This window comes from Phalacrocorax carbo, chromosome 3 (genome assembly GCF_963921805.1).
Source record: "Phalacrocorax carbo chromosome 3, bPhaCar2.1, whole genome shotgun sequence".
NCBI lineage: Eukaryota > Metazoa > Chordata > Aves > Suliformes > Phalacrocoracidae > Phalacrocorax > Phalacrocorax carbo.
Window position 1 is genome coordinate 19,642,107 of NC_087515.1, and position 20,575 is coordinate 19,662,681.

The following is a 20,575-nucleotide window of genomic DNA, read 5'->3' on the forward strand; positions in this document are numbered from 1 at the left end:
GTTTGTTTAGCTCCTAAATGCTTCTGAAAATAAAACATATAAATGCTTTGCCTTTTGATGTCACCTATCTAATCCTAGAGCTGACTCCAGTTTTCACTAGGGACTGTCACACCAAGACCTAGTCATAGACCAATAACCCGCTGGTTAGCTAACATGCATTCCTATTGATGAATAGGGAAATGGCAACTCCCTAACCTGTGATACCACTCTAATGCCCAACACACACAACTCATTCAGTATTTTAGAGTCAAAGTTATCTATGGGCTCCTGTCTGATACTGTTAAGTAGAAGTTATAGGCTACAGGAACTAAAGGAAGATGCAGCAAAGGAATGGACTAGAAAAATTAATCTTTACAACAGCACTACCAGCTGCATGAGACTAATAAAACTAATAGTCCTCTCTTGCCCTTAATCAGGTCTATGAAAGAGATTCAGTTGTATGAATGGTGTAAGAGACTGCATTTCATGCAGAAAGTTTGCAACACCACATGAAACTGAGCAAACCTAAATCAGACAACTACTGGATGATGAACTTGTCAGAGAGCAGGTATTTAAGAAAAGCACTACACACAAACCCAAACAAATCCCAAAACACAACACGGACAAAGTAAGCAATTGATGCTATTTCACCGTATCAGCTTAAGACGATAATTTACCATCCCCTGCATGGAAGGAACAGAAGAGCACAGGTCTTTCTCAGTTGTTTCTCATTAGCAGAATTTAGCCATAGCAAGGGCACCCTAAGGGTGCTAGTCCATAACTAACCTACCACTGCTTTGCTGCTCTTAAAAGGGATAACCCTGCTTCCCTCCCATCCCTTTGCATGAGTTCCAACATTCACCTGACCTCTATTTTCACTATAAGCTAATTAATGGAAGCACCAGACAAAGAAACAGCACTTCACCTAGAAAACAGAAGCCAGAAGCAACAAGCAACAGTGTGAGGGTAGGAGCAGCTCAGGGGTCTTCTGCAGAGAGAGAAAGGGAGAAGAACCATCTCTATGAGCAGCAATGAGCTGTTAACACTTGGCTTAGTAATTTCTGTGAAACCCCACTCCTTAACATTAAACCAAATTCTCCTTATACCAGGAAACACGTTTTATTCAAAGAAAGCTGAGAAAACCTGCTTTGTAATATCTCAGTTAGTGATAGCCTTGGCTGCAGTGATCATAATATTGTGGAGTTCGGGATCCTGCTGAGCATGCTGAAGGTCAGTTCTAAGACAAAGGTTCTAGATTTTGGAAGTGCAAACTTCAGCTCACTCAGGGCTCAGTTGGGACAGATACTGTGGGATGCTTCCATGGAAGACAAAGGAGCTACTGAGTGCTAGGAATTCTTCAAGAACTCTCGGAAGCACAAAATCAGTTATCCCATATAAAGGTAAGGGAAGTAAGTAGAGCAAGAGGCCCCCTTGGCTCAACCACAAACCCCTGGGTCTACTCAAATCCAAAAGGTACACATACAAGAGATGTAGCTCTCAACGGATAATCCTCCACTTCTCCAAGGGCATTGTCAGAGCATGCAGAGGTGCAGTTAGAAAAGCAAAAGCCCAGCTTGAATTGAAACTGGTCATAGATGTCAAAAATAACAAGCAAGGTTTCTTCAGGTATGTCAACCACAAGCAGAAACAGAAGGAACACACAGGCCCACTGTTAAACAGAAAAGGAGAGTCAGTCACCAACGATGCTGAAAAGGCAGAGGTCCTCAACACTTTCTTCACCTCTGTCTTTACCAACACTGTTGGGTCCCAGGTTTTGGGAATGAAATTCCTGGTTGATCCAAACACCGACCCACCATCAGTGAAGGAAGAGTTAGTATGTGAATTACTACAGGAGCTTGGCCCCTACAAATCGATGGGTCCTGATGCCATCCACCCAAGGGTGTTGAGAGAGCTGGCTGACATCATGGCGAGGCCACTCGCCATAATCTTCGAGAAGTCATGGAGAACAGGGGATGACCCAGAGGACTAGACGGCAGCAGATGTTACCCCTATCTACAAGAAAGGCTCAAGGGAGGATCCAGGTAACTATAGGCCCATCAGCTTTACTTCATTCCCTGGGCAAGCTATGGAATGAATCCTCCTGGGGGCCATCACAGTCAAATGAAGGACATGATTGGGAAAAGCCAACATGGCTTCACTAAGGGCAGATTGTGCTTGACAAACCCGGTGGCCTTCTACGACAAAGTGACTTGCCTGGCTGACATGGGGCAGGTGGTGGACATTGTCTACCTGGACTTCTCTGAGGCCTTTGATATGGTCCCCCACGGCCTGCTCCTGGAGAAATTAATGCATTATGGCCTAGACAAGTGGTCTGTGCAGTGGGTGGGGAACTGGCTGACAGGCCACACCTAGAGGGTGGTGATAAATAGCTCTTTTTCCAAGTGACAACCTGTCACTAGTGGAGTCCCCCAGGGATCGATATTGGGCCCAATGGTATTCAATATCTTTATAAGTGATCTGGGTAACGGCATCAAGTGTAGCCTGATGAATTTTGCAGATGACACCGAATTGAGTGGGGAAGTAGATATTCCAGAAGGGAGAGCTGCTCTGTAGGAAGATCTGGATAGGCTGGAAGAGTGGGCCAACAAGAACCTTATGAAGTTCAACAAGGAAAAGTATATGGTCTTGCACCTGGGAAAACATAATCCAGGAGTACAGCACAGACTGGGATCCGCCTGGCTGGAGAGCAGCTCTGTGGAAAGGGACCTGGGCGTCCTTGTGGACAGAAAGCTCAACATGAGCAAACAGTGTGCTGCTGCAGCCAAGAAGGCCAACAGGATGCTGGGTTGCATCAAAAAGGGCATCACCAGTGGAGATAAAGAAGTCATTATCCCACTCTGATCAGCGCTTGTCAGGCCACATCTGGAATACTGTGTATAGTTCTGGTCCCGCTCTACAAAAGAGATGTGGACAGGCTGGAAGGGGTCCAGAGAAGGGCCACCAAGACGATCAAAGGACTGAGAAGCCTGCCGTACGAGGATAGGCTGGAAGAACTAGGTTTGTTCAGCCTTGAGAAGAGGAGGCTCAGAGGGGACCTCATCACCGTGTACCAGTTCTTAAGAGGTAGCTACAAAGAAGATGGAGACCCCCTTTTTACAAGGAGTCACATGGAGAAGACAAGGGGGTATGGACACAAGTTGCTCTTGGGGAGATTCCGATTGGACACCAGAGGGAAATTTTTCACACTGAGGACAGTCAACCACTGGAATAATCTCCCCAGGGAAGTGGTTGACTCGGCCACATTGGACACTTTTAAGATTCGGCTGGACAAGGTGCTGGGCCATCTTGTCTAGACTGTGCTCTTCCTAGAAAGGTTGGACTAGACCCCTGAGGTCCCTTCCAACCTGTGATTCTGTGAAAGATTAAATGAAAGTCATAACTGTGCAGCAAAAAGATAAAATAAAGCCTTGAGACTAAGACTCATCTAGAAAAACACTGTACTTTTCTGAAGGCTCAAGAGCCATAACACTGTTAACAGGAAAAACTATTAACAAAAATGCAAGCACTATTCCTCCAATTTTTCAAAAGGACGGTTCAACTGTTACTTAAATACCAGACAATGTACATGAACATTTTCAAGACAACAGGGACAACCTGTTCAATAAATTATTTCAGGAAGCTATGATCATTAAGTATCCTCCATGATGAGGACTTTGATTCTTGATGTAGAAATACAAGTTTCCTCCATTTATCATTAGGAGACGTGGCAGTTTCCACATCTAGCTACTGTCACATAGTGGCCAGGAGTTCCAGATGGAGAAAATGCACAGTGATCACAAGAATGAGAATTCCAAATTCTCATTCGTAGATGAAAAATTAAGACATTTTGTTGAGATATCCATGATGCCATAGCTTGAGCATCCCCTCCCCCCCAACCATTAGATAAAGCTGAGGGGTCTGAATAGCTAAAACCAGTTATGCAACTTCACACAGGTCTCAAACTCTTCTCCTATAGGTTGGCAGGAGGCTACCAGTCAGGTGGGGGAAAGGAGGGGAAAACCAGAACACTGCAAATGTCTGATAGCACTGGTATCAGTGGCACATAGGCATGCAGGGCTAATCTGTAGTAACTTAAAATCCGTCATGATTTGAAGGAAAACAAAGATTTACCTTCAAAAGATCTGATAAGCAGCCAGACTGGAACACCTTTCGGCAAAATCTGCTTAATCCCACACTGAACAAACATGGGAAAGAAACTCCTGCTCAACCAGGTACTAACTTCCTGTGAAGTTCACAGTGCTGCCGTGGGCTCTGCTGCTAGTTCAGAGGAAGGACATCAATAAAACTCAGTGAAAGCTCTCATACAACTTCAAGTGTCTACATAATTGACATGGATTTTGCTACCAGGGAAATGCGTTAAAAAAAAGGGCACTTGAAGCTGTACAGTGCCAACTGCCTCAAGAGCGGCAGAGAAATTGAGCCTAGTTGGTGGGCTTAAAGTCTTCTTCCCAACAAGAGGGACATGCCTTTGGAAAACACTTTTTCCTTTTTCCCCTTTTTTAAAAAAAAAATTTATTACCATAACTTAACGCTTTGCACTATCAGACCACGTTCAGCAGATTTCTGTAGCTTTCTGATTTGGTCTGAATATTATAGGCCAGGCAGCTACCTAAAATAGTTCAAAGTTGAAGTTGTTTCAGGAAAAGCATCCAAGAAAGTTACATTTTGGCTGTATTAAAACCCTCCTCATCTTATAAATTCAGGAAATGTGAACTTTGTGTGGAACGTCTTATAGAAGTACAGCCAAACTTCATCCAGTTTGGAACTCCTGAAGCAAAAAACCTTTAGGTTCATTGTCTCAGTAGTCTTTCCAGAGTTTATCTGTTAAGGTCACTAGAGAATCAGACTGATCTTTTCTGAATGACTGTCACAGCAATCGGTACTGACCAAACACGTATACCCTACTCATACGCAGTGACACAGTGCATTCCCTACAACCCAGTTACACATTAGTATGATGAGTGGCATCCTTGTAATGCTCAGAAGTAACATATCTGTTCACGTGTGGGAGAAGCCAAGCTTTAGCCCAGCATGGATACCTCACCTCTAAAAAAAGGTCTTAACACAGTCAAAGTCACAGTCAAGAGTGGTAGGATTCTGGAGGTATTGGGGAACTGATGGGACAGGAAAGGAGGAGGAATGAGTGCACAGTTCTGGAGCTGACATGTGCCAGGGCTGTCTCACAGATTTCCCACCTGGCTTTGTGCCCTAAGACCCCTCTCAGCTCCCCCCAATTAACTTGGGACAATTCCGGTTCCCAGGCTCTGCACAGCTTACTGCTGTCCAGAGATGTATTTGAAAGAAAAATCCTGCTTGAGTACACAGAGTGCAGACAGTCTCCAGGGAATTCCACCAGGAAACATTGCCATGTCCAGATCACAGACTTTCAAAAAGAGAATTGGCTCAATTTTGGCAGGTACTCATAAAATTAAAACATTACATCTCAGCCAGAGGTCACCCACTGACAAATTTCAAGTACACATTCCAGTTCAGAGGTGCACTACAATATTTTAAAGAAGAGACTGCCATAAAAATATGGCACAGAATTATTCTAGTTTTGTTTCTGAAAACAGATGAAGAATTTTGGCAGGAAGCTTTAAACAAAATTAAACCCAAGGCAAAAAGAAAAGAGATAAAGGGTTTCAGTCCAAAAGCTCAGAGCTCAGCAAAGTTATAAACAAGTGAATACAGCATCCCTTAAAATTTTTCTAACACTTCCTATTATCTGTGGAAGTAGGGGAAGAAGAAAGAAGACCAGTGGGAACAATGACTCATGTGTGAACTCCCATTCTCATTTATGCAACAATGCACTTCACTACAGAAGTTTACAGCTGCACAACAAAATAGGACACTTTGTCAATGATACAGAATCACAACTATCCAAACTGTCCATTAAGAGTTTGCAAATTGATGGGTGAACAACTAGATGCTCCAAGTTATTTGCGTAATGGACAATGTCAGGTTCAGTCAAATGACAAAGCAGGATGATCCGGCAAACAAATAAAACATAAGCCTACCTTCCTCTCTAAAAATTCCAACTAGTTGTTTACTCATTGAGATGAGATAACATTAACACTCTGTACAATCTTTTCTCCAGAAAACACTGTATGAAAGGCAAATCAGAGTGACCTTTGCAAGCCTCAGAGATACTACACGGAATTGGAAGACTTAACAGCCTTGATCCTGTACAGTGGTATACTCCATCCTAAGAATACCAAGTGAAGGCAGCGAACAAGAAAGTAAAGCAACATGGACACATACAGAACACAATATCCTCTTAAGTTATTACAGAGAATGGAGGACTTTCAGTTACACAGTAAGCAGGAGCTGAAGTCCACAAGGACCAGGTAAGACCCCTCAAAGAGTCTGAGAAGACAAGAAATGCCACCTCTACAGTAGGAAAACACAATGACCAGGAGAGGTTTTTCCTCACTCTTCTGAATTCCTTCCAAGCAGACCTGGGCATCCTATTTAACTTCAAATCAGATGTAAATAAAACTAGAAACAGCCATGGCCACTGACTCTTTACTTCCAGTTACCACTGCTCAACTTCCACTATGGGCAATATAAAGCTATTTGAAGTGTCATGAGAAGAGTAATACACACAGCCAGCCTAAAATTGGAATACCTTTGAATACAGCTATACCTGGTTGAAAGTTATACATTTGTCTAAATAATGGCTGTTTACTGGGGGGGTTGGGGGGGGATGGTGGTGTTAGAATAGGCTATTTCAATTGGAAGGGACCTACAACCATCATCTAGCCCAACTGCCTGACCAAAAGTTAAAGCACGTTATTGAGGCCATTGTCCAAATGCCTCTTAAACACTGCCAGTCTTGGGACATCAACTACCTCCCTAGGAAGCCATTTCCAGTGTTTGAACACTGTAACACCGTAAAGTAATGAAATGCTTCTTAATATCCCATCTAAACCTCCCCTGGCACAGCTTTGAACCATTCCCTCTCGTACTATCACTAGATGCCAGGGAGAAGAGATCTCCACCTCCCCTCCTCAGGAAGCTGTAGAAAGCAATGTTGTTGCCCCTCAGCCTCCTTTTCCCCAAATTAGACAAGCCTAGAGTCCTTAGCTACTCATCATAGGACATTGCTTCCAGCCCTTTCATCAGCTTTGTTGCCCTCCTCTGAACGCATTCAAGGACTTTAACGTGTTCCCACAACAGATTTCCATGGTCATACATGCTTCTCCCTGACAAGATGGGAGAAAGATGCAAAAGCAGCAATAATTCTTTTAACAGCACCACCTGTTGGCACCACATTACCGCACAGGGATCAGACACAAGTTTGGTATCACCACCACCAGTCTTTGTGCTATTACTGACACACTGCAAGCTTCAGCTCTGCAAACTCCACACACAGAACTTGATTTCACCTCCTTCTCCCTCACTTCATGATACGCTCCTTTGCTGCTGCTCCTCACCAAGAAGGCTCAAGTCTATCTTCCTTCTGTGCACTCCAATGTGACAACTAAAGTATTTTTCCTCCTACCTACTTAATTCCTGCATGTATAGGATAGGTATGCTTGCAAAGCCTTTTGAGTAGCAATTTTCTACATGCATTTATTTGAGCCGCAGGCTTAGCTCCTGCATAAAGGCATTTAACTACCTATGATGCCTCAAAAGTTGAGGTACAGTCACTTCCCATTAGAGCTAAATACATGGTTCAACTCCAAAATTAGTAAAAGAGATTATAAAATACACATGCAAAGCTAAATGAGTAGGAAACAAGGATCAGAAGCTGTATCGGTAGGCCTACCTAGTAAGATTTTGTAACAGAGAGGTAGCTTTGTACATAGATGCCAAATAGGGAAAAGAATGTCAATCACGGTCCCAAATGAAAGACCAGAATTTTGCCAATGTAACTGTATCTGTAACACCACCATAACTCCTGCTATACGCGAACCATGAGGGTTTCTGACAGCACAGTAATGACAGCTAATATCGAGACTGCTTTTCCATGCTAATAACAAACTCAGCTACATTTGCAAAGTGTTTCCCTCTAGACCATTCCTTACACCAGTACTATAGTGTTTTTATAAAAGAAAAGTGCATACTGAGCATGAGGGAAACTTACAGTGATTAATGAAACCGCAGAACTAAAGTATCCTTGAGAAGAGAGGCATCAGCTGAATACTGTCATGCACTGTTCAACAACTAAAGTACGTCATCCTGCTGCCACAGAGCACCACTGTTGCCTCCTCAGCCCCTCCAGGACACTAAAGGAGCATGCATAAACTAGCAAGGCAGAAGTAAAGAAATTCTGTTAGGTATGTCATCCACTATGTCAGCGTATTCTTAAATCAACAACTGTTAACTCACTGTCATCTGAATTCAGAATAACTTGAAAAAAGACAAGGTACTGTGCTTTAGAGATGATATCCCCACTGTTGGCAGGAAGCTTGGAGGCAGCAGGCTTTAAAAATGCCTCAACATTGACTTGTTTCTAAGAGTGAAAATTAAACTTCCACAAAATTTTACAGGTAAGCTGCACCCCAATAACTTTCTCACTAAATTAGATCAGTTTTATGCTTCCTTGAGCAACAGCTCACAGTAGGATCTACAAATTACCTAGGTACCAGACTTTTGAAAACTTTACTAGCACCTACTCCTATGCTTGCCTTTGGCAGAAAAAAGTTTGAATTATTTTTGTGTTCAATTAATCCACAGTCACATTCTTCATAGAAAGACTGCTGGAAAAACTCAACTTGCTGGAAACAGCAACTATAATTACTGACCCTTTCAAGTCAGCCAAAATTAAATTGCAAAGTAGAGTTTTTGGCATTAGAGCCATAACTTAATGGTAAAAAGAAAAGCAAGTCTGTGAGCAACAGAAGAAACCAAGCCCAACATTTGTGAGAACTCAGAGAATGAGACACAAGTGGTGAGTTTAAAGGAAAAAATTGAGAATGGACCCTGAGCAAGACTAGCCTCTTTCTAGATTTGTACTGCATAACGAAGAGGGCAAAACTATTTCTTTGCACATCTTTGCTGTATCAAGCTGGTCAAACAACGCATTAATGTTAACAAGAGGAATATAATTTTATCAAATTTTGTAGTAATGAACAAATTTTAAGCCACAGCTGTAGGACATTTTATCTCCTTATATAACAATATTCTCTTCTCTACAATTTTTTGTTTGCATTACTCACTGCTCTCTGGGATTATGAGGAAAGGTAAAAACAAAATCTTAGTGCCTCTCTTTCTCAGGAAAAGAGAAAAGGCCATTGCCTGTGTCCCCTTAAGAAACTTGTGTGAAATTATACATGCCTCTGTTGATGAAACTGGCAAATCAAGATTCTTTTCACTTATTACAGGCTTTAAAGCAAGTATAGGGATGACATATTCCTCAACCATGCACAGATACACTATTAGTAAACCATGTTAACTTCACTAGCATTGAGATGATTGGTTTATCGTGGTACAAAATCAGTTCATCTCTCATATTTGACTAAAATTTTAAAAATTTTATAGAATTCATGGGCTATGTAGATCTTTTGAAGTCTTTGTTTCTACTGCTACACAGTCAAAATAAGGGAATTATTTGCATAACTGAAAAAAGTTATTTCATAACATGATAATTTTTGAGCCTATAAGCAAGACATTCCAGGACTAAGACCAAAGTCATTTATATCTTAAGAACCATTGACAAAATAGTCCTAACCGCAAATCTTCAGCTTATCTATTGTCATCTATGATGCTCAGGGAGAATATTTTCTACCCAAATAAATCAACTGTGTTGCTGAAAACAAGGCTGTAAAGTTCCTCCGGAGCTCACTACCAACAAGGATTTCCAAATATCAGCTAAATATAGATAGCCTCAAAAAGACAACTGATGACACATTACTATGCTAATTTTTACCGCTCCTAAAATTCTGATCAAAACTAGTTGCAAAAAAAGCCAAACAGTACTCCCCCCCAAAAATACAACAGTGATCAACAGATGTGGGGAAGGGATGAACCAAACAATGCACAAAAGAAGGGAGGTTTCAAACTTTCATACCACTTAAGAGTTAGCCCCTAAAAGCTGGCTTCCAGACCTGGTCCTGGAAACAAGCATAAGTTTAATCAACAAAAAGTCAGTTTTGCCTGAATTATATATATTTCTATGTTCTACCATAGAAAAAAATTTTTTTTCTAAAACCACATGCCACACTGAATCAAAGTCCAAACCTTAGTCTAAAATACAAGATGACTGCTACTTTTCCAGACACAAATTACTGGTCTGGACCTTAAGACCCTAAACCTCGTTTATTCTGCTCAAACCGTTAGATGAATATCAAAATAGAAAACTTGTTCAATGCAATGGTCATCAGTCATCCACATAAGCAACTCTGAACTATAGATGAGTGTAATTACTTCATAGTTTTGAATTTTAGTCACATTCCTTCCAACAAAAGCACTGAAAATCCTTTAACAGATGCTTCACTCCCAAAGGAGTTTTAGAAAACAAGACCATGTCGTATGCATATAAGGACTAACAGTTCTACAGACAAAAATGCTAAATCCTTTAACAGATGCTTCACTCCCAACGGAATTTGAGAGAACAAAACCATATCATCTGCACAGGACAATTGACACTGGTCAACCCAGACTCTTGAGGCAAAGCAATTTTCACTTCTTATAGCACAATTGTTTAAGCATTATAAAAATTAACACTTTTGACAGATTCCCAGATTTTCTCTTTAGTTCCAGTAAAGGGAAACAGTAGATTGTCAGGTCAATCTGAAAGAGTCCTCGTATTTATTCCAATAGATTTTGCAAGAATACAATTCAATGGACAATAAAAATACCTCTATAATGCAGACTACTGTGTGGATTTACTGAACTTGCAAATTTTTTAATTGAAACATGAAAGCACCGTAGAAGACCATAAGAAGTTATTTTGGAATTGTCATACTGGAAGACTAATTGCTAAGTTATCTTTATTGTAAAGAACAAAAAAAAATTTCATCCTCAAAGTGCTTAAGTGAATTAGAAGAGTCAGTATTTCTACAGTTTTAGCAGTGCACAATACATTAAGCTTCCAGAATAAATGTAGATTTTCTCCAAAAGTCAATTGCAAACATTCTCTTCTAAAGATAAGTAAGTCATCGAAAGAAACCAACAATCACAATGTCATAACCCAAGGTGGGACAGAATTTTGTTAGTTGTCAAACCAGGCTACAAGCTGATAATGTCAGCAAATACTAACAGGCAGACGATGCACTCCTGAAATACAGTAATGGGATGTAACATAATAGCCCAGACTATCAAAGGATACACCTAGTAAAAACCCTATCTGGCCAATACATGCTGCTCAGCAAAGAATACAAGAACAGGTGAACTATTTATCAACACATCCCTGATACCCTCTCCCAGAGTCAATACTTTGCAGTCCAGGGCCTTAAACCCAGAGGTAGTACCTTGGCATTCTCCACGATTACACTGACAGAAATTTTAATCTCAATCTATTACATATAATTTGTCTTACATCTGTAAGAACCAGAGGTCCTGTCATCAAATTTCTTGCTTCCATAAATAAGGCATCCAGATCTTAAGGACAATAATTATGAGAAACTTCTTCAGTAGATAAACCACATACATTTTTGAAGATAAAGCCAGTCTGACACTGAAGCTTTAAATACAATTTATAGCCAGATCTGCCCAGCATTGTGACAATCTACATTAAGGGCTTGACTTTATTAATAAACAAATAAATAAAGCAAAAGCAAAGCAGATCATGTTTGTTGCCAAAGCTTTAAAGAACATCAAATGTCCAAATGACTTAAGCCACTGGTGAGAACTTGCAGAAATACTCAGCGAGATCTTGGCAGCAGAAACTTTGCTTACTGGATTCAAGAGACTTTCCTTACATTAAGAGTGTGGCTAGGTGGGGCGGACTTAAGAGAGAACAAGTCACTGCAGTCTGAAGGGACAACACAACACCATCACCCCTCTGCACCCCCTTGCCCCATCGCACACCCCAGCCCACTCTCTTAGGCCAACACCAGCACTCAGAGTTGGTCTCCCTCAACAAGCTCTTACCAACTAATCCAGAAGAGAAAAGAGAACATCACGGATTAAATGAACTGGCTGAATAAAAATTGAGAAAAGGGTGTCAGGGAATCTGGGGACTCCAAGTGCATAATAACACAGGTGCAATGTAGGACAGGTCAGAGAAAAGCTTTATTAACTATGATCACTGTGGAGGGAACACAGAGCATCTCTTCTAGTTCTCTGCCAAGTGATTGCAGAGATCCAGCCTATATACTATTTTGGAAAAAGGTGAGGAAAAACAATTATTTCAATGTTAAAGCCAGGTACCCATCCCTAGGAGGGACACACTCCTTAAGCCCCTTGCTAACAGCCACAATGCTAAGGAGGGCTCAAGCAGTAAATAATGTGACAGTACTGAGAGATGGCTCTTGGTGGAGCCTACAGGAGTGGCACAGCCAGTATTATCCTAGCTCAGAAGTGGGGAGTTGGAAACAATCACAGACTGCTAGCTTTTAGTTGAAAGGAATGTTCTTTTAGTAAAGATAACCTCTTAGCCAGACCTCTCAATCTTAAGCATTAATAATTTTACAACCGCAACTGTGCGGCAGATTAGAAATACATAGCTCTTTTCCTCTTCCAAGCCACGAGTAAGACCAACGAATGAGAAGTAAGATCTACCAAGTCTAAAATACTGCAAGACACGTGATAGAAATTTTAACTTATTGAGCAATTTGAATAAAAAATGTGTTTTGATAAAATTGCTTGTTTAACTACTCATCCAGCACCTTTGAAGTAATAAGCTACAAACCAATTTGAAAATGTTATTTGTATATTTAATTTAATTCCACTTTCTAACCAAGTGAGGTTTAACATATGTTTAAAAAAGTATAATTCACAATTCCCCAACAGAAATGTGAAAATTAAAGATCTAAGAAAACAAAGCATCAACTAAGCAGTGTAAGTGTTTAACCAAATCTATCACACAAAGATTCCAGTCAACTCAAGATTAAAGATAATTTGCAGTCTAAAATTAATTCACTTTATCCATATGGTACTTCAAAAGAATAAGAGACCTCTTATTGCACTAGAGGAATGATTAAAATACTTCCTTCTCCACAGAGGCCAAATGTAAAAGCTCTTCAGAAACAAAGTTTAGTAATGGGTACTTTTTCCATAAGTGAGTCAGTAAATCAGACTCTGCTGCACAGGCCTTACTGCAAAACCAAAAACCTAAGGTACAGAGCAGAGTATACAGTTAGATATAAAAGCAGATCTACCTAAGCAGACAGGATTCAAGGTATGAGAAGTTAAGAGACAAGTGGCAATGGAAGTCTGGTGCTCAAGTTCTTTTCAAGAAACAGGTTACTTGCAGGTCTGTCCTATTAAACATGTTCTTCTTTAGCTAGCCAAGTTCCATGAAGAAAAATAAGCCAAATTGGCATAAGCAATCACTACAACTTAAGTTTTTGCTATTAAAGACCAAATATTCTAAGATATTATCTTGATCAGTTATATCACGGTCTTAATCAAGCCTAATTAAGTCAACTGCAGCCCTGGAGTCTCTGCTAGCCTAATGGAAATATGTAAAAGGTGCTAAGTACCAGACCTTTTTATCCCAGAATTACAATTCTTAATCCTATGATTGACATTTGGGTCTTGAGCAATGAGGCTCAAATGATTTCATCTGGGTGCTAGGCTAACTTTTGAATTACTATTAGAATTAGTTCTGCTGAGATGCAAAAATGTTATCAGAAGTAGTATTGCAGGAAAACTACTTTCTATTGCTTCTACTGTACTAAAATTTAAACAATCTTAAATTCCAACTCTGTAAATATACTCCAATGAGAAATAGCTGAAGCACTTCCCAACACTGTAAAAGTTTCTGTCTATAAGAAACTGGTGCTCGCCATAAGTACTGCAATATGTACTGCAATACAACAATATTCTAAGAATGCTTCATGCATCTTCAATAATGGTGTGAATATTTACTATAAAAACCTTGAATTTACAAAAAGACTTTATGCACTGCACTAAATTTTTTCTTATTCTGCTGCACCAAGAAAGGCAGATTCCTGCCCTCCTTGATTCCGCAACTACTGTAAGGAGCCAAACTTCCACAAGAAAGGACTACTGGTTTAAATACTTCACCTGATAACACAGTACATAATCAAGTAGTGTCCAGTTAGCCAGGAACACACCATATATGGCTACATAAAGAAAATTCTTCAGAGTCCTCATGAAGTATTACTTATCTGGGCAGCCTCCATCTCCCCCTCCTTCTTATCCCAATATTTCAAAGATAGGCTTTAAATGTTTTGCAGCTGTCCAACATTAAGGCTGAAGAATTCAACAACCACGGTTGTGTAAAAGCACAGGGAGAAAAGCAACTACCATGTTATCTAGGAATTCAGGACCAGTTACAGATCCAGAAGAGGTTCCTGCCTGCAAACTTATTCAACAAAATCTGGATAATGTCCCAAGAGCAGATGAACCTGTAAAATTACTCTTTCTTCCAGATAATTCTTCAAATTAGTTTCTACCATATAAACTAGTGCAGACTATGCATAACTACATTGAGTTTTAGCCAACCTCTCTCACAGCCAAAAATATCAACCACCACCACTGCACACATTTTCTTACTGAGATTTTCAGAAGGTCTGCATAATCTTATAACCACGAAGTTAGTGAGCCATTTCATATTTCCTGAAACTAAACTGCACATTAGATGATTCACCAATTAGTGTATTCATGAAGCTTTAAAAAGCAATCAAAATTTCATTTTTGTTGAAAAATTTAACAGAGATGTCCAGCTGTATGCATGGAAAGAGCATGTGGGCTTTTCTCCTTTATTTAACTTAACCAACAGCTATGTTAGCTGGTGAAAAATATTCAGTGTGTCAGAGTTAATTTATAGAGCTGACAAAGTATAAGGGCTCCAGAAGGTATAGCATACATTTACTAAACTTTAAATACAATATTTTAGCTAGATATAGCTCAAAGATTAAAATAAGCTGTCCAACAAGAAAACCACACAAATACATATCACTTCAGAACACTTCTTATTTAATGGAGCAATTGCATATTTGCTTCAAACTAATGCATAAGTTAACAGTATCAGAGAAGTTGATAATCCTTCTGACCCCAAACCACAGAAATCAAAATGCAATTTTTTTTAGAACTAGGCAGCCATCTTTAGAAGACAGCAGGCATCTCAATACAGTGCAGGCCATGATCAGATGGAGGGGAGGCACTGCATATTGCTCAACACAACCAAGCCTTGTGGCCTTAATGAAGCCTCTAGGCATAAATACCACAACATAAATACTAAGTGCTAATTTCCCCTTAAGGCTGGAGAAACTACCAAGCATAGCTCTTGGGGAAACAAGAGGCAAGGAAATCAGCCTAAACCAGACAGCTACTCAAGAATTACTTAACCAGCCAGCCTATTCCAAAATACTGAAATAGGAATCAATATCTTAGGAGTTTATGGTGAAGCCTTTACACCGAAAGTTCTTTCTTTTATTTTACAAAGTCAGGAATGTACGTTTTTGTGAAGAAAAATGTCTCCTGTTTAGATGTTACATTTGCTTTCACTATTTGTAGCAGTAAATGAAACATCACCACTTTGACAATCTTAATAGATAAATTTACTGTATGAAAGTTACATGGAATCATCTATAATCCATGATCTACCAAAAATCGATCTATTTAGCAACAGGCTATCACAGGACCAGATAATTTACAACTATTAACTGCAATCATTGCTGTCCTTTGATTAGACTTAACTTTAAACATGACGAATGAGACCAGAAAAATGCATGTTATACCACCTTGGGTTATTAGTCCATCAGGGAAACATGTGAATTGCCACATCAAATTTGATAAACAGTCATCTCTAGAACCTTGCCACAGAGTGACAAGATTCACATTTTTCAAAGAAGCTTAAAAAACCCCAATCCCTTTCTAATAGAACACAGTTGATTTCTAATCCCTCCACCTGCTCTTTCTTAAGATGTACCTGCCATCATTAAAAGATCAAGAGAAGAGAAATTCTAGATACTCCTCCAAGGCCTAACCCAGCCATTTTTCCAATGCTCTCATACATATGAGGTCAGGTCAAGCTATTGCATGCTATCCAGCTGTCTGAATTTACTAGCTGGTTGTATTGCTAATGCAATTCTGAAACTAGAGTAGATGCAAGGCATTTAGACCAACTAGAAAATCAGAGCAAGTTTCAGCAGCTCAGTCCATCAGGTCTCAAAATTGGTTTTTTTCCTCTATAGTTTGCTTTGCACTGACAATGAATGAACCCTAAAAGTATAGCTAATTCACTTTGCTGTAGTTATTAATGTACAAAACCCACAAGAAGACAGAATTAAATCTGTTCTGACAGAGACCCTCTTGCTAAGGCTACTGCTTTGATACCAGGTCTACTTGAATACCTTGGTTTACACACTGACAGCTGAATGAATTAGGAAGTTGTTAACTTGGAAACTTGCCTTCTTTCAATATCTCACTGTAGCAACCTCATCAGCTGGGGACATGCAAGGTAACAGGGGTTATGTTCAGGCTGAGGGCTGCATGACCTCTTCAGCAGGAAGCCTTTAACAGCAGAAACCTGCATGACATGAGATCTTGGGGGTGTGAACCACACATCAAGATTTCTATAGATGTAATGATTTAACTAGAAAATTGCCCATATGTCATCTGAGTGCACAGTGGCCCATGAGAGATTTGAACTGAGAAGAAAAGTTGTGGAATCTAAGTGAGTAAGGCAAACGGCATTTGGGGGCTATGAGGTACTCCATGGTCATTACCTAGTGACACAACCCCAACTTCCCTTCTTGAGATGGACTTGTGAAAGGACATTCCATTGTACTCAACAATTCATTGGACTCAAAACTTCTGGCACCCATAAATTACCATCTCTATCTTGCACAAATGCACTTTGTTCAGTGGAATGCGACTAGAAAGTCTTTTTTGTTTTTAAGAGTACTGTTTCTTGGAGTAACATCCCTAAACAGAAGTTAACTAGGTTTACATGAAAGGAAATTAGGAATGACACCCTTATTGTATAATCCCATAATAAAAATAAAAGCACTTCTAGAAGGGCACATTAAGACACTGATTCTGTAAAAAACTTCACACTAAAAGGTCCAGCAACTGAACAATCTCCTTCAAGTATTGGGTCCTGACTCATATGATATTAACAAAGTTATTAAACTACTCTAAAGCTATGTTTTAAATTACAATGCACTTAAAACCTAGTAAAATATTTACTACTAATATGCGGTACTTGCAACTACAGAAGGGTCTTTTGTGCCATTCACCTAGAAGGAGGGAAAAAAAGTGCCCTGAAATGCAACTGCTCATCTAAGAGAATTTTAAGTTTTAAAATATTACAAAAAAAGATGTTAAGCTAAAGTAAAAACAAAAAAAACCCAGAGCACTCAAGTGTATTTGAAGCATTTGAAGTATTTAGATAGCTATGAAAATGTAGTTTAGTCTTCCACACAATGTTTTAAAGCCAAGAAAAAAACTTCTGACTATTTTCACTCTCATCTTGATATCCAATTCACCTGTCTTCTGAAGGAGGCAGAACTACTTAAAATGAGGTCCAGTCAACTTCTGTGCAAATTTATGGAACACAATTATTTTTAAGTAAGGTTACATAAATGCAAGTTTTAATCGTACTATCCATTCATGCCATCTGCCTGCAAATAGTTCACTTGAGCCACATCTATCCCCAAAATGTTTTCCTGTTATAGGACTATATTGCACGAGCAAAAGCTCTCCTGAAGTTGTTGCAATTTATGCGAGAAAAGCTGTACCTTTACCAAACTAGGCAATGTCATGGACCATAATGGAACGAGCTTCAGTGGAAAAGTGCAGCATTTTTCATAATAGGGTTTGCATGGCACGGTCAGGGATCACACTTCACACGACGGGATATGGTACTCATATGACGATTAGCATAAAAATCACAGTTTACGATCATAGAAACACCGTGGAAAAACTTCGATAAGCTTTAGAGGAGGCAGAAAAAACAGAGAGAAGCATTCTGTAAGAATTCATGGAATAGGAGCTTAACTCTTTACATCCTGTGTTCATAAGAATACATGCTCAGAGGAAACACAAACCTGATGAAACAAACATATCCGAAACAGAAGTGTATTCCACGGAAGTAAGCTATTACGATTCAGAGCAAATACTGAATTACAAAGTTAACGACAGCAGAAATGACACGATTTACTGCTTCTACAGTTCCAAGAAACCATTGGTAACTTCGCGTTGGGAGCATCTAAAGACGACTTCCAAACTTCTGCGAGCGCTCGTGAGGGAAGCAGCCCGATGTGTAACGCGCCAGCCCTCCACGGAAAGGGTTAACAGTAGGTTGCGTGCCCTGAAGGCTCTTTAATGGCAATTTCGCAAGGGCGATTTCCATACGGACCAGCGCGCGTGCAAACTACAGCAGACCGCCGACCGATCCCCCCGCTCCTGCACCGGCTCCGCAATTAACCGGGGGCGCCGGAGGAGCCGCAGCCCGGCCCCGCCGCCCCGCCAGCCGCCCGCCCCGGGGTGCCGGCACCGGGCTGGGGCGGGTTTAGCCCCCGGCGCCCCGCGCCGGGCTCGGCTGCGGCCGCCAGCCCCGGCCTCCCCGCCCCTCCCGGGAGGGCGGCCGGCACCGAGGGGAGCTGCGGCGTGCGTCCTCCCCCCCCGGCGCCCCCGCCCCGGGGCGGCCTTCTCCCCCGCGGGCACCCCGCCGCGCCCCGGCCCGGCCGAGCCCCGCAGCCCAGCCCTCCCCCTCGCCCGGCCCCGTCCCCTCCCCCGGCTCCCTCGGGCGCTGGCGGCTGCTCCCCACCTCCCTCACGCCGCCGCGGGCCTCGGCCGGTAGCGCCGGGGCCGCGGCGGGGAGCGGCCGCTTGCCGCCGTCGGGGGGCGAGCGGCGCAGGTCCCGTCCGCCGAGCCCCAGCCCCGAGCGGGAAGCACCTACCGCTTGCGCCGCGGCGGGGACAGCGACGCCTCAGCGCCCTCCCGGCGGCCCCGCCGGCCGCAGCATCCTCCGCCGCCCCACCCGGGCCCGCCGCCAGCCGCTCGGCGCGCACGGAGAGATTCGGTGGAGCCCCCTCCTCGGCCCCCCTCCGCCGAATGGAAAATAGTTCCCCGGGCCCTGGAGCGGAGAGAGCGGGAGCGACACCTCGCTAACCAATGAGAGAGGGCCTGGCCCTCCGCGGCACCAATGAGAGAGGCAGGCTGGCTGAGGCGGGGCTTCTCCCAGCCTACCGGGTGGCAGCGTTCGGACTGACCCGCTAGGCTGTCTTCGGCTAGCCTCCACTGACGACCATCTTGGAGTCGGGCACGATGCCCAATCTCGGGAAGGGGCTCGCCGGCGGCCATTTTGGGTTCGGGCGAAGGGACGCGGGCGGGCGTCTGGGTCACGTGGCGGGAGCCGACGGGAGGAAGCGGCGGGGAGGGGGCGGGGACAGCGCCCGGCGGGGCGGGGCTCGTCCCGGCTCCGCCCCGCCGGGCCCGGGGCCGCCGGCAGCGCGCGGGAGGCTGAGGCGGGCTGAAATGCACCCGTGACAGGCGGCGTCGGAACAGGAACGGCCGGGGCCGGGGCTCTGCTCCCCGCCGCTCCCCCTTAAAAGCTGCTCAGAAGCGCTCAGGGCGGCTCCCCGACACCGTCTGAGTGCGTGCCTTTTAAAGAGACGGGCACCTGGCTGGGGGACCTGCTGCGGCAGCTCCCATTTCGGTAACGCCTCCCGCTGCCCCGGCGTTGTGTTTTGGAGAAGTCAGATGGTTCCTCCTAAGCAGAAGGGGACTACTAAATGCTTACAAATAGGGACTCCTGAAGACACGTGGGTATTGGTGGAAGGGGTTAATACCCCGTTCAAAACAGTTTCCTCTTCCTCCTTATCACAGGGAGCAAATTCATCGCTTGGCTAAAGTACAGATAGAGCACATTTGATCTCATCAGACAAAGGAATTGCTCATTGCTGCACCAGTACAAAACGACAACTTGGTGTTCCAAGTAACGGAGCGCATCTCATCGTTCTGCACCTAGCAGACAAACTGGGATGCTACAGTATGGTGGGTGGACAGTTAGATGGGGAAAAACCAGTTAGATCATCAGGCTCAGAGGGTAGGGGTCAATGAGCTGTACTGCATTGGAAGCCAGTAGCAAGCCAAATACCGCAGGGGCCGATTCTGTTTGACACCTGTCTCAGTGAATTTTGAGGAGAAGATGGGAGTGCATGCTCTTCAAATTTGCAGGTGATGCCAAACTGGGACAGTGGAAAGGCTGGAGGATGGAGCTGCCATTCAAAGGGATCCAGACTGGTTGGAGGAATGGCCTGACAGGAAGTCTATGAAATTCAGTAAGGACAAATGCAAGGAAATTCAAAAGTCCAGCACCTGGGAGGAAAGAGCTGTCTGCAACAGTACAGGGTGGGGACCAGTGGGCTGAGGAGCAGCTTTGTAGGAAAGGACGTGGCGTCATGGTGGACAGCAAGTTGGCCACGAGCCAGCAGTGTGTCCTGGCAGCAAAGCAGGCCAAAGAGCATCCTGGGTTGTACCACCAGAA

At 42.7% G+C, this 20,575-nt stretch overlaps 1 protein-coding gene across 3 annotated transcripts in view; it reads right to left on the bottom strand.

Moving 5' to 3' along the window:
* Positions 1-19,351, bottom strand: part of SOCS5 (suppressor of cytokine signaling 5) — a 34,375-nt gene extending 15,024 nt beyond the window's left edge. The window contains exon 1 of one of the 3 annotated variants that reach the window (XM_064446060.1): positions 18,986-19,351. The gene's annotated coding sequence lies outside the window, so the exon portion shown is untranslated. Of the gene's footprint in view, positions 1-18,853; positions 18,932-18,985 lie in introns of those variants that run through there. The other 2 variants (XM_064446057.1, XM_064446058.1) reach the window with 2 other exon arrangements.
* Between the last annotated feature and the right edge of the window lie 1,224 nt (positions 19,352-20,575).